Genomic DNA, 11922 nt, shown 5'->3' on the forward strand with positions numbered 1-11922 from the left:
AAGAAAGATAAGACCTATGATAGGCAATAGTGTTAGTGGAGATCTGATGAGCTAAAGAAGAAGTGAATGAACGATATCTACAATGCGGATAGAATGGCCAAATGCACATAGAACATCTTAAATAACACTGAATACAATTTTATTGCTCACATCTTAGGTCATGAATGACATAGAACAAATGGCTTGGCTTTTTTCTTGCAAATTTTATCTTTTTTATTTTTTTTAATTTCTCTACTACCGGAAATGTGGAGATTAATTGTATTTTGAGTATGAAAAATGTAGTAAAATTATCCCTTCTTGAGATTGGTAACCGTTTTCAAATCTCAACCTGTACTTGGTGGTAATTTAATGTATCTAATGCATGGACGGTGCCTAATCAGAAAAAAGGTATATGATTATAAAAAATTAAATATAACCCACAGGCCACAGATATAAATGGTCTTCATTTTCCCTTAACTTGAAGCAGCACACAGTCACAGCCTCAAAACTCAAAAGCCACTTTATTTTTTATCAGGTTTTATGTTAAAAAGCTATATTCACATGGAAACATAAGACAATCATAAGGCACATGCATAAAAATCAGTTACTGAAAATAATTTAGTTAAGACTGAGAAGAGCAGGGACAAAACTGGGTTAAGCCTCTAGTTTAACCACCACTTTTCTGTGTTCCAACAAACTAAAACACTAAAGTCTAAACCTGCTAACACAAACAAACCCAGGGGCCACATTTATATAACATTTCAATTAATTAATAATTTAATTTCACCTACTATATAAGTAGTATATCTACTATTCTTTCCTTTCACAATAACACTATAAAACACAAATATCAACAACAATAACATGGAGTCAGTTCAGTCCTGGGTTTTAGAGCATAAGCTCACCACAGTCATACACAAATTAAAATCATTTTCAGATGGGGCACAAGACAACTCAAAGTTTCTTTCCAATTCATTTTAATTTCGTGCAACAGTAACTTGCAAAGTAGTACAACACGAAATGGAAAATCCGAACTGATAATGAGTCTAACTCATTTATTGAACAAATTTTGGCATTGAACTGATAGGCAGAAACCATAATACCTGGCTTCAATTTCTCATCCATGGCCCAGTCAAGGGCTTTCTGAGCTAGTTCGGTCAATGGAGGATGCTCAGGGCCAAAGAAATACAAGTCAGATTTCCCAAGTAGCTCTATTGTTTCTTCCAGTACTTTGAAAAGAGAAATTCAATTGGCTCTCAAGAATTTTGTAGCTTTACTTGTTCCTAAAAGAATACAAAAAAAATTATGTTAGTTCTTATGAGTAGAAGAAAGGCACATATCTATAAATTTAGAAAATGGATTCATTCAACATCATGAAATCAAGATGGAAGGACATTGCTCTTGTTTCAAACACTGCAACAAAACTCTACATCAACAACAACATGCATGTTATCAAATCTATCGTTCTATTAATAAATTACTAAAAAGTTATGATAAAATAAAAGTACTCTTAAGAGAGAATGGAAAAACACAAAAAGGTCATCATGAGTCCTACAAAGCATATATAAACGAACAAAAACACAAAAGCAATTGAACAAGAAAACAATCAAAATACTCTAATTCTAAACTATTAACAAAATTTCTATTTTTCTTTTGTTAATTGGTACACCTAAACATGCTTAAGTAAAGACAAATGCAAAAGTAGCATGTCTAGTAGTATTTTTCCCACATTCCAATTTTTAATCCATTTTTAAAATCATAGTTTTTTCAAATATCTGACCCAAAAATATGCTTTGATCATCAATGGTGCACAAGCTGATTATGCTCTCACCTCAGTAGATTATTGGAAAGTAGTAGCCTCCCTCAGGTAGATGCCCCGTGAAAAAGGATTTGCAATCAGCAATTATGAGCATAAGGGAATTAATATTTTTCTTACATTTTCCCTTGTGTCCAATTGAATTAATATTTCAAATCCCAAAAATCTCCATCGTTGTTGTGAAAGCCAATACTCTTTTCCCTAACTTCTTCCAGTTTTTACTTGTGTCTTATCATGAGCATTCTAATTCTTAATAAATAACAGAATATCAGAAACAATTTTCCCCCGAATGAGTTAGTTATTTATAAGTACAAAATAGGCAGAAAAATAATCTGTTAAACCACACATCTTCATCAACAACAGCATGCATGTTATCAAATCACAATTCACAAACCCATATTTCACAAATTAAAAACCCAAAATTAAAATCCCTAAAATCAGACCCTAAACCTCTGAAATTGCAGAACCAAATAGAAATCAATAAATACATACTCAATGATGTGAGCACAGAGAAGACAATGATGAGAAGAACGGCAAAGAAGAGCGATGGTCAGTGTAGCAACAGCGACGATCAACAGCGACGGTGATTGGCAATGAGTGGTTACTGGGTGGCGACGGTCACCAGTGATGGTGAGAAACCGAGAATGGCGAAGCTGAGGGTTACAGCGATGACGATCAAACTGAAAGGGGGAGGACGATGAGAAGCGCAAATATGACGATGCTGAGAACGGCACAGCTCAGTGGCGATAGTGAGTGCTGCGCATGGTTCTTCGCGATGGTGAGAGGGTTTCAGAAAGAGGATAAAGGCGCTGTGATAACAAAAAATTCAGAGAGGGTTTCAAAGAGGTTCTTCGCGATGATGAGTGATGAGCTTCCGAGGGAACAAAGGCGCTGTGATTTGTGTGGTTCCAGAAAGGGGATTTGGCACTGTGATTTACTAAGTGTTGTGAGTTTCAGAAAAGGGATAATGAGTGATGAGCGGATAATTTATACGCCTTTTGGCATTGTTTTTAGATAGTTTTTAGTAAGTTCAAGCTACTTTTAGGGATGTTTTCATTAGTTTTTATGTTAAATTCACATTTCTAGACTTTACTATGAGTTTGTGTGTTTTTCTGTGATTTCAGGTAATTTCTGGCTGAAATTGAGGGACTTGAGCAAAACTCTGATAGGAGGCTGACAAAGGACTGCTGATGCTGTTGGAATCTGACCTCCCTGCACTCGAAATGGATTTTCTGGAGCTACAAAACTTCAAATGGAGCGCTCTGAACGGCGTTAGAAAGCAGACATCCAGAGCTTTCCAGCAATATATAATAGTTCATACTTTATTCGGGAATTGACGACGTAAACTGGCGCTCAACGCCAGTTCCATGCTGCTGTCTGGAGTAAAACGCCAGAAACACGTCACGACCCGGAGTTGAACGCCCAAAACACGTTACAACTTGGCGTTCAACTCCAAAAGAAGCCTCAGCTCGTGGATAGATCAAGCTCAGCCCAAACACACACCAAGTGGGCCCCAGAAGTGGATTTATGCATCAATTACTTACTCATGTAAACCCTAGTAGCTAGTCTAGTATAAATAGGATAATTTACTATTGTATTAGACATCTTTGGTCTCAGTTTTGTTTTATTCTTCATCTTAGGAGACTATTGATCACGTTTTGGGGGGCTGGCCATTCGGCCATGCCTGAACCTTTCACTTATGTATTTTCAACGGTGGAGTTTCTACACACCATAGATTAAGGATGTGGAGCTCTGCTGTACCTCAAGTTTCAATGCAATTACTATTATTTTCTATCCAATTCGAATTATTCCTATTCTAAGATATTCGTTGCACTTCAACTTGATGAATGTGATGATCCGTGACACTCATCATCATTCTCACCTATGAACGCGCGTGACAGACAACCACTTCCGTTCTACCTTAGACCGGGTGCATATCTCTTAGATTCCTTGATCAGAATCTTTGTGGTATAAGCTAGAATTGATGGCGGCATTCATGGGAATCCGGAAAGTCTAACCTTGTCTGTGGTATTCCGAGTAGGATTCCGGGTTTGAATGACTGTGACGAGCTTCAAACTCCTGAAGGCTGGACGTTAGTGACAGACGCAAAAGAATCAAGGGATTCTATTCCAACCTGATTGAGAACCGACATATGATTAGCCGTGCTGTGACAGAGCATTTGGACCTTTTTCACTGAGAGAATGGGATGTAGCCATTGACAACGGTGATGCCCTACATACAGCTTGCCATGGAAAGGAGTGAGAAGGATTGGATGAAGCAGTAGGAAAGCAGAGATTCAGGAGGAGCACAGCATCTCCATACACCTATCTGAAATTCCCACCATGAAAATACATGAGTAACTTTATCTTTATTTTATGTTTATTATTTATTATTAATTTTCGAAAATCCATAATCAATTACTATTCGTCTGACTGAGATTTACAAGATAACCATAGCTTGCTTCATACCAACAATCTCTGTGGAATCGACCCTTACTCACGTAAGGTTTATTACTTGGACGACCCAGTACACTTGCTGGTTAGTTGAACGGAGTTGTGTCCACACATAGCAAAGAGCCATTATAATTATTCCATACAACAACAAAGAATACAACATTGATGATCACAATTTCGTCCACCAATGAACTTTCGAGGGAACAAAAATTTCACTAAGTGTTGTGATGAGTTTGCTTTCGATTGGGAAAAAAAGAGGGAAAAGCTATTAGGCATCACTTTTAAAGCGCACCTAAAGCTTAACAAATAGGTTACTTTTAAAAAGCGTTCTCTTTTATACAAAAAGTGGACCCATAGATATTAACATTCGGCTACGCTTTATAAGTGATTTCTATAATACCTAAGGCTACACTTTTTAAATGATGCCGGAATTGTGTTTCCTTTTCTCTAAAAAAAAGGCAACACTGAGAAAAGCGTACCTATTCTATGAATAGGCTACGCTTTTCAAATGTAGCTTAAAAAAAGTGTAGCTGAATGGGTATTTTTCTTGTAGTGTTTTAACCGTTGATCTGAATTATAAAAAATATATATAATATATATTAATTAAAATTAACGGTTAAAACAACTGGAACACTGATAACTTTTTTATACTATATTAGTACACTATACATTGATGATTATCAAATTGAAGAAAATTCATAGTAAAGTAACTATTTACTATATACTATATTAGTACAATAGAATATTTGTAGTTCAAAATATAAGTAGGACTATTATCCTGATTTTTAAATAAGATTAGTATAAAAAGAATGAATAACTATAGTACACTAACTGTTAAGTGGTATTTTTACAATTTAAGTATATAATTAATTAAACAAAATTTACAAATAAAAAATTATATTTCAAACATTTTTTATAAATTGAAATCACAATTTAAACAACATTATAAATTATTTTTAACTGTCCTCTGTTCCACTTTGTTTAGATGAGAAAAATATAATCATACACCAACAAATAAAATAATGAAATTCAAAAAAAAAAATAAACGAAAAAATAAGTAATATTATAATGCAACTAACTAGACATTTATTATTCATAAAGAAGTGAAGCTTCTCGACATACATTAACATATTTAAATTGAAGGATTGACTTTTATCATTACACATGCTTATATCATTGTGTTTAAATTTAGACTTTTTCTTTATTTCTTTAATATCAATTTTTATGATCGATTAGTCATATAGATAAATTATATAACCGCGCGTAGCACGGGTAGTACTCTAGTTTGCATTTATACGATATTCAATAGTACCGGCAGTTAGATAAACAATATTATTTAAACCATACAAACTCTTTTTGATGGAGATCTTTTACACCTAAAATCTCCTTTTCAAATTACATTTTTATCTCATTTCCCCTTCCATGCTAACCCTTTCTTAGTGGTGATGTTTTAGGATTTTCCCTCAGTCAAAACACCGATTGTCACTATAAGCAGGGTTTGGTGCGTCTCAGTCGTGGTTCTTATCCACGATTAATGTGGAAACCTGGCAACTAAATGTAACAAAAGGTTTATATATAAGTTCAAAGTATTTGGTTCTTTATGATTGACGATAATAGGATTTGAGAATATACGTAAGAACGACGAAAACAATATATGAAAATAAGAAAACTAACTCCAATATATCTTCTTTTTCACACACACTAGAAATGTTTTCAAGAATGAAATATGTAGAAATCGATTCATAAATAAAGGTTTTGAAAACAAAAACACAAGACTAAACGTTTTTAAAACATAAAGAATTCCTAAAACTAGGCAAAAAAATTCGAATATAAATTAAATAAAAAGGTTACAAATATTTTTAATAAATTTACAAGTTTTAGAATGAATAATTACATATTTTTAATAAAAAGATAAAATAAATAAATATAGTTGAATCCTGCCTGTGACATATGGAGTATATAACATCTAAGAACTCAACAAGGAATAAGTACTTAGCATAGACAATTACCTTTAAATAGAAATACTCACATATTCTAGTATCTATTTTTGAAAAACCTTTAAGAAAATGAAGTGAGTTTTGCAACTCAATGACTAGACAATATATCTATAATTCACATGAAATCATATAAACAATATTATTAAAAATATATTCTATTTAAAAAATAGTAATTTATACAAATAAGTGAATCAATAAGGGAATTCTCAGTACAAAAATCAAATCAAGTAGTCCACACTTGAGCGGCTCTATTTCTAAGGATAGCCCTTTCCTCTCGTGTGTCCATGCGGAGTAACAGATCCAATGTGTGACCTACACGTTAGGTTAGCAATGCCCCTGCTATAGCTAAGGTCTGAGTCACATGCATCTAAGTTAACATCATGACCGTCGTTAACAATTTTCTAATACGAGCTTCCGATACCAAACCAATTCAAAATATATAATTTAAAATACAACAAATTTTTGATCTTTCAAATATATAAGGTATCAAATCAAATCAAATAATACTTTCTCATCAGAAATTCTTTTCAATCATAAGAAATGTCAAATATATTTTACAATCTCAGAGTATATAAGTGAGTATCAACAATACTTCAATGTTTCAAAAATACATATTTAAATAAAATTAAATATTCTAAAATAATGCAAAACTTCATCAAACATGTATATAGTCTCGTTTAAAGTTCTTAAAGTGTAAGCTTCACATAAATAAATTATTTAACTCTAATACATCTATTATTTTAATCAAACTGAAATTCTTTAATTATAATTTCATAAATATATTTAAAAGATCATAATAGCATAAACCAAAAGTAATTATAAATGTAAATCTTATTTACAAATTAGTCCTAAGGACTGAAAAGACCGAATCTGGAGTGCCAAATTAGAAGGTAAAAAAGGTTGAAATAGAATGGAACGAAAGAGTACAGAATTTGGACTGAGGTAATAGCAACAATATCAGTTCTCACAGAAGTGACAATGGCCATAGCACCAAGCAAAAGCAATAAATTTAAATTGAATGAAAAGAAAAATGTAGATATAGTTTTGTAAAATCCAAAATAGAACAGAGGCAGAAAAATAAATCAAAACAAGAATAAAGCAGGAAAATCAAATAGTGACAGAGATATGATGAAAATGAAACAGACTAAGGGAACAAGCTAGACCAGAACAATCGCGAGGCAGTGTTGTTGGCGAGTTTGGAAGCTCCGGCATGTTTTTCTAGCGAAAAGAGGCTGAAAAGGACAAAATAGAGCAACGATGGATAACAACAGTTCAAACAGCCTTTCCGACAACCTCCTCCTCCTTTAGTGGTGACGAGCAGGCTAGTTGAGGTAGGACCATGACAGACCTGGGAGAAAATTGTAAAATCTGGTAGATTAATAAATAATTATCTAATAAATTAAATATGAGCGAAAAACTATTATAAAATTAAACTTTTTAATTCGAAGAGGTAAAATAATTAAAATACGAAGTAAAACACTAATTTTAAAGGTTTTGGGCCAAAATTAGGCTAATGGGCCGAACCGATTGAACCAGACTCATATTGAGCCCAAGGTCCATCATATATAAACAAAAAATCACAATGAAACACGCTGAGAGGAAGAGGTTTAGTGAAGAACCCTAACCCACTTTCCTCTTCAATCTTTCATCGATCATAACTTTCAAGCCGGAGTTTCGATCATCGCACCATTTGTTGCCACGTGTTCGTCTCATCAAGCTCTTCAATTTCATCTAAACAAATTGGTAAGAAAATTCAAATTCCATGTCTAGTTCTCTCTTCTTTGCATTTTCGCAAATTTGGGCTTTTATATTGAGAGATTTTGTAATTTTGATGGTTTAGGGGGTATTCTAACGTTAGATAATTCTTAGATTTTATCCTAACCATCAATGATCAAGGTAAGAAAACTCTAAATCCTTGTGGTTTGTCCAATTTTGTAAACTCTAGTGTTAATTTTGATAAATTATATGAATTAGATTAAACTTGTGTTGAATTGGAGTTGAATTGGCAAATTAGAGCATTTGGAATCAATTTTTAGTGGCTGGGGCTTGTTGAATTGATTTGGAGACTTGGAGATTGTGGAGGAGAGAACTTTGTGGTGTCTTGTGGCTTTGAGAGGAATCGACTAAGGTATGATTTTTGTTTCTCGTAATTAATATATAATGTTGCGTGAAAACTTAGGCTAGTTGTCTTAGGATAGGTTTAAATGTTTGAATGGTTGGCTTTGATAGAATTGAGATATATGTATGTATATAATGAATTTGATAGTGAAATGGTTGTACTTGATGTAGTTATTATTTATATGTAGGTAACTAGGTATTAGATGAGTATGATGTTGAATTGATTAGTATTTGGTGAAATTGTTGAGTTTAATGGGATTTATGGTACGAAATTGATGAATTTATATGTTGGTATGTTGTGGAGTGATTGAAAATTATGTGGACATGATTTAGGAACTTTTTGAGGCTATTTTCATTATGAAACAATTGGTTTTGAATTGAGGATTTTGAAAAATTGGAGGTTTTGTATTTTTGAAAAAAAAAATTGATTTTTGGACCAACTTCAGTAGGCCATAACTTGGCTTCTGGAATCCTAAATCTTGTAAAACTTATTTTAAATTACAATTGGGTTTCTGAAGTTTATGACGTTCGAAGAACGAACTGAAAAGGATTTTTAACAAAAAAGTTATGCACTTTCGAAGTTTGGTGTGAAAAACTGATTTTTGAACTCATCACCTTTTTGGAGTTTCTGATAGGCATGTGATGAGTCTACATTTTATGATAATTTTTTGCTTGAATTGAGAAGATTTCATCACATAAACTTGCATCTATTCATTTGAATAGCATGCTTTTGTGAATATTCTCTAAATTACACCTAATGATTGAAAACATGCTTTTTTGTGCTTTAAATTGTCAATTTAATTCCACTTGTATTCCACTCGATGTTGTGATATATTTTGTTGAGTGGTTTTAGGACCAATAGGCAAGGATGGCTTTAGAGAAGTGGAAGAAAAATATGCAAAGTGGAAGATTACATGAAAAAACAAAGAAAAGCAACACACTGGTGTGTGCGTATGCACACCTTCCTATGCGTACGCAAAAGAGGAGTTTCACCAAGTGTGCATACGCACACATGCCTGTGCGTATGCACAAGTACAAATGCGTGTCTCAATTAAAATATCATGTGTTTCACATTTTTGGGGGCCTCTTTGGCCCAAACCTAAAAAGTATTGAACTCTATCAAAGGTGGACAACATACCAATACATAAATAGATCAAATTAACAAGTCCTATTAGGTTTTTAGTTAGTTGTTTTAGGAAAACACTCTCAATTTTCATTAGGGTTCTTAGTAGAGTTTGCTATTTTACGTCTTAATCTTGGATTCTAGCTTGTTTCTATTGTAAGTAGTCTTTAATTTTTTCTTCAATTATACTATATTTACTCATACTTTCTTATAATAGAAGTTACCTTGTTAGTTTAATTACTTTTGAATTTTTGAGTTTTTTGTTGACGAATTTGTTGTTTTAAGGTTTATATATGCTTGATTGAGTTGCTATTGTTCATTATTTACATTGATTTGTCATAATTTCAAATATCTTTTGAAATTTACTATGTTTTGTTATTATACCCACCAAGTGTTTGTGGAAATATCCATTATGAATATGGAGTAGATTTTCACTCCTTGACTTGGGGTCTAAGTAACTCAGATCCTAGAGTCATTAATGTCTAACATTAAGTGCTAATTTTAGGTTGTTAGTTGCTCTTGTTTCCACTAATGCTAGTTTTTTACTAAGTTTAATTAGTAAGTTAGCTAGGATTTGTGAATTAAGGCCAATTATGCTTACTTGACTTTTTCCATTGTTTAGGGATTAACTCATTGTAATTGTCATGGTTGTGGTTATGACAAGGATATAATTCCTTAACTCTCGACTCCAAGTTAAGGCTCTTTCATGCCTTGAATTACATCCTCGTTGACTTATTGCTCCAATCCTCTTTAATTTGCATTAATTATCTTTTGATCTAGTAATAACTTAGTAATTATTCTTATTCATGCTTGTTTAGTTTATTGTCTTGCTTGTTTGCTACTTTTGACTCTTTGTTATTTTATTGCTTTAGTTCATTTAATTTTTAATTCCTTTAATTTCCATTTTATGCTTGAGAACCCCAAATTCACAACCAAACTTGGACACTTGATTGCTAGTGAAAAATGACCCGGAAAGTAAAACTCCCAATTTTTATTGATTTGAATTGTGACATTATTCTTCTAAACTTTGATCCACGCTGTTTTGTCGGTTGGGAGCTATACTCGCAATGCATTCTACTCTTTTTAATTAGGTGAAAGAATTCCTAATGGACGATCCGGCGAGCATCAAGTTTTTGACACCGTTGCTGGGGACTATGCAATTGGGTGTCATATTTTTTGTTGTTATGAATATGTGAATATTGTGAATAGCTTCTTCTTGCTTGTTAGTTGACACTACTTGGTAGCTAGTGTTTTTAGTTTTGGTAGTTATTGTTAGTTGTTAGTTGTTAGTTTATTTCTTTAATTACTCTTGCTTTAGTATTTAATAGTTGCATGATTTCTATGATTCCTCAGTTGAATGACACAATCGCTTTCAGACCCGAGCTTGGCCCCATTTAATCCTGAGATAGAAAGAACTTTAACTTATATTAGGCAAGCTCGGTGCCGGTTAGGATTTGCACATAGTGAATCGGATTCTCTTGACGAGCAACCCGATTCACTGTTGCTCTCTAACCGTGATTCTCATTCTTCATTTAGCGAGGGAACCTTGTATTCTTCTATTGGAAGTTCTGAAGTTTTTGTGAGTGATTTAGGTGATGGAAGCACGGTGACACCACGGAGAGTCACTCTTAAGGAAGCGGGAGCTCTAAATATCACTTTGCAACCGCTACAAGTTCGTTACCCAAATTTGGATGCAAATTTTGAACTTAAGATTAGGTTAATCAACTTACTTCCTAAGTATCATGGGTTGCCGGGTGAAGATCCGCTTAAACATTTGAAGGACTTTCAAGTAGCGTGCTCAACTGCAAGGAGACATGGATCGGATGAGATAGCTGTGAAAGTTTTTGCTTTTTCTTTCTCTTTAGAGGAAAAAGCAAAGGAGTGGTTTTATACTCAACCGGATGAGGTGATAACCAACTGGGATTCGTTAAGGAAGAAGTTCCTAGAGAAGTTCTTTACACCTCAAAAGACGAACTGTTTGAGGAAAAAGATTTCTTGTATTATGCAAAAAGATGGAGAGACACTTTATGAGTATTGGAAACATTTTAAGAAGTTGCTTGAGTTTTGCCCTCATCATCGCATTGATGATTTGGTGCTCATACGTTATTTTTGTCAAGGCTTAGTTCTACAAAACAAGCTTCTAATTGACGCCTCAAGTGGAGGATCTCTAACTAAGCATAAAACTGCGGAAGAAGCATGGAAAGTCATCTTGGATTTAGCGAATTCAACACAACACTTGAGGATGAGAAATTCCCAACCAAAGTCTATTAGTGAGGTTTCTCCTTTCGGTAATGCTATCTTAACTAAGACACTTGGTGAAATGACCATTTTGTTGAGACAAATCCATCAAAGTCAATAAGTTCCACCAGTGCTCTTAACTCAACCTCAATCACCTCGAATTGAAGGACCTTCTAGACTATGTAGCATTTGTGTTTG

General features: G+C 33.5%; 1 non-coding gene across 1 annotated transcript; it reads right to left on the minus strand.

The window, feature by feature from the left end:
* Nucleotides 1-11461: 11461 nt before the first annotated feature.
* On the minus strand, nt 11462-11568 carry LOC130977354 (small nucleolar RNA R71). The gene has a single exon (XR_009085048.1). It is a non-coding gene; the product is annotated as a small nucleolar RNA R71 (small nucleolar RNA).
* Between the last annotated feature and the right edge of the window lie 354 nt (nt 11569-11922).

The sequence above is a fragment of the Arachis stenosperma genome, chromosome 4 (genome assembly GCF_014773155.1).
Source record: "Arachis stenosperma cultivar V10309 chromosome 4, arast.V10309.gnm1.PFL2, whole genome shotgun sequence".
NCBI lineage: Eukaryota > Viridiplantae > Streptophyta > Magnoliopsida > Fabales > Fabaceae > Arachis > Arachis stenosperma.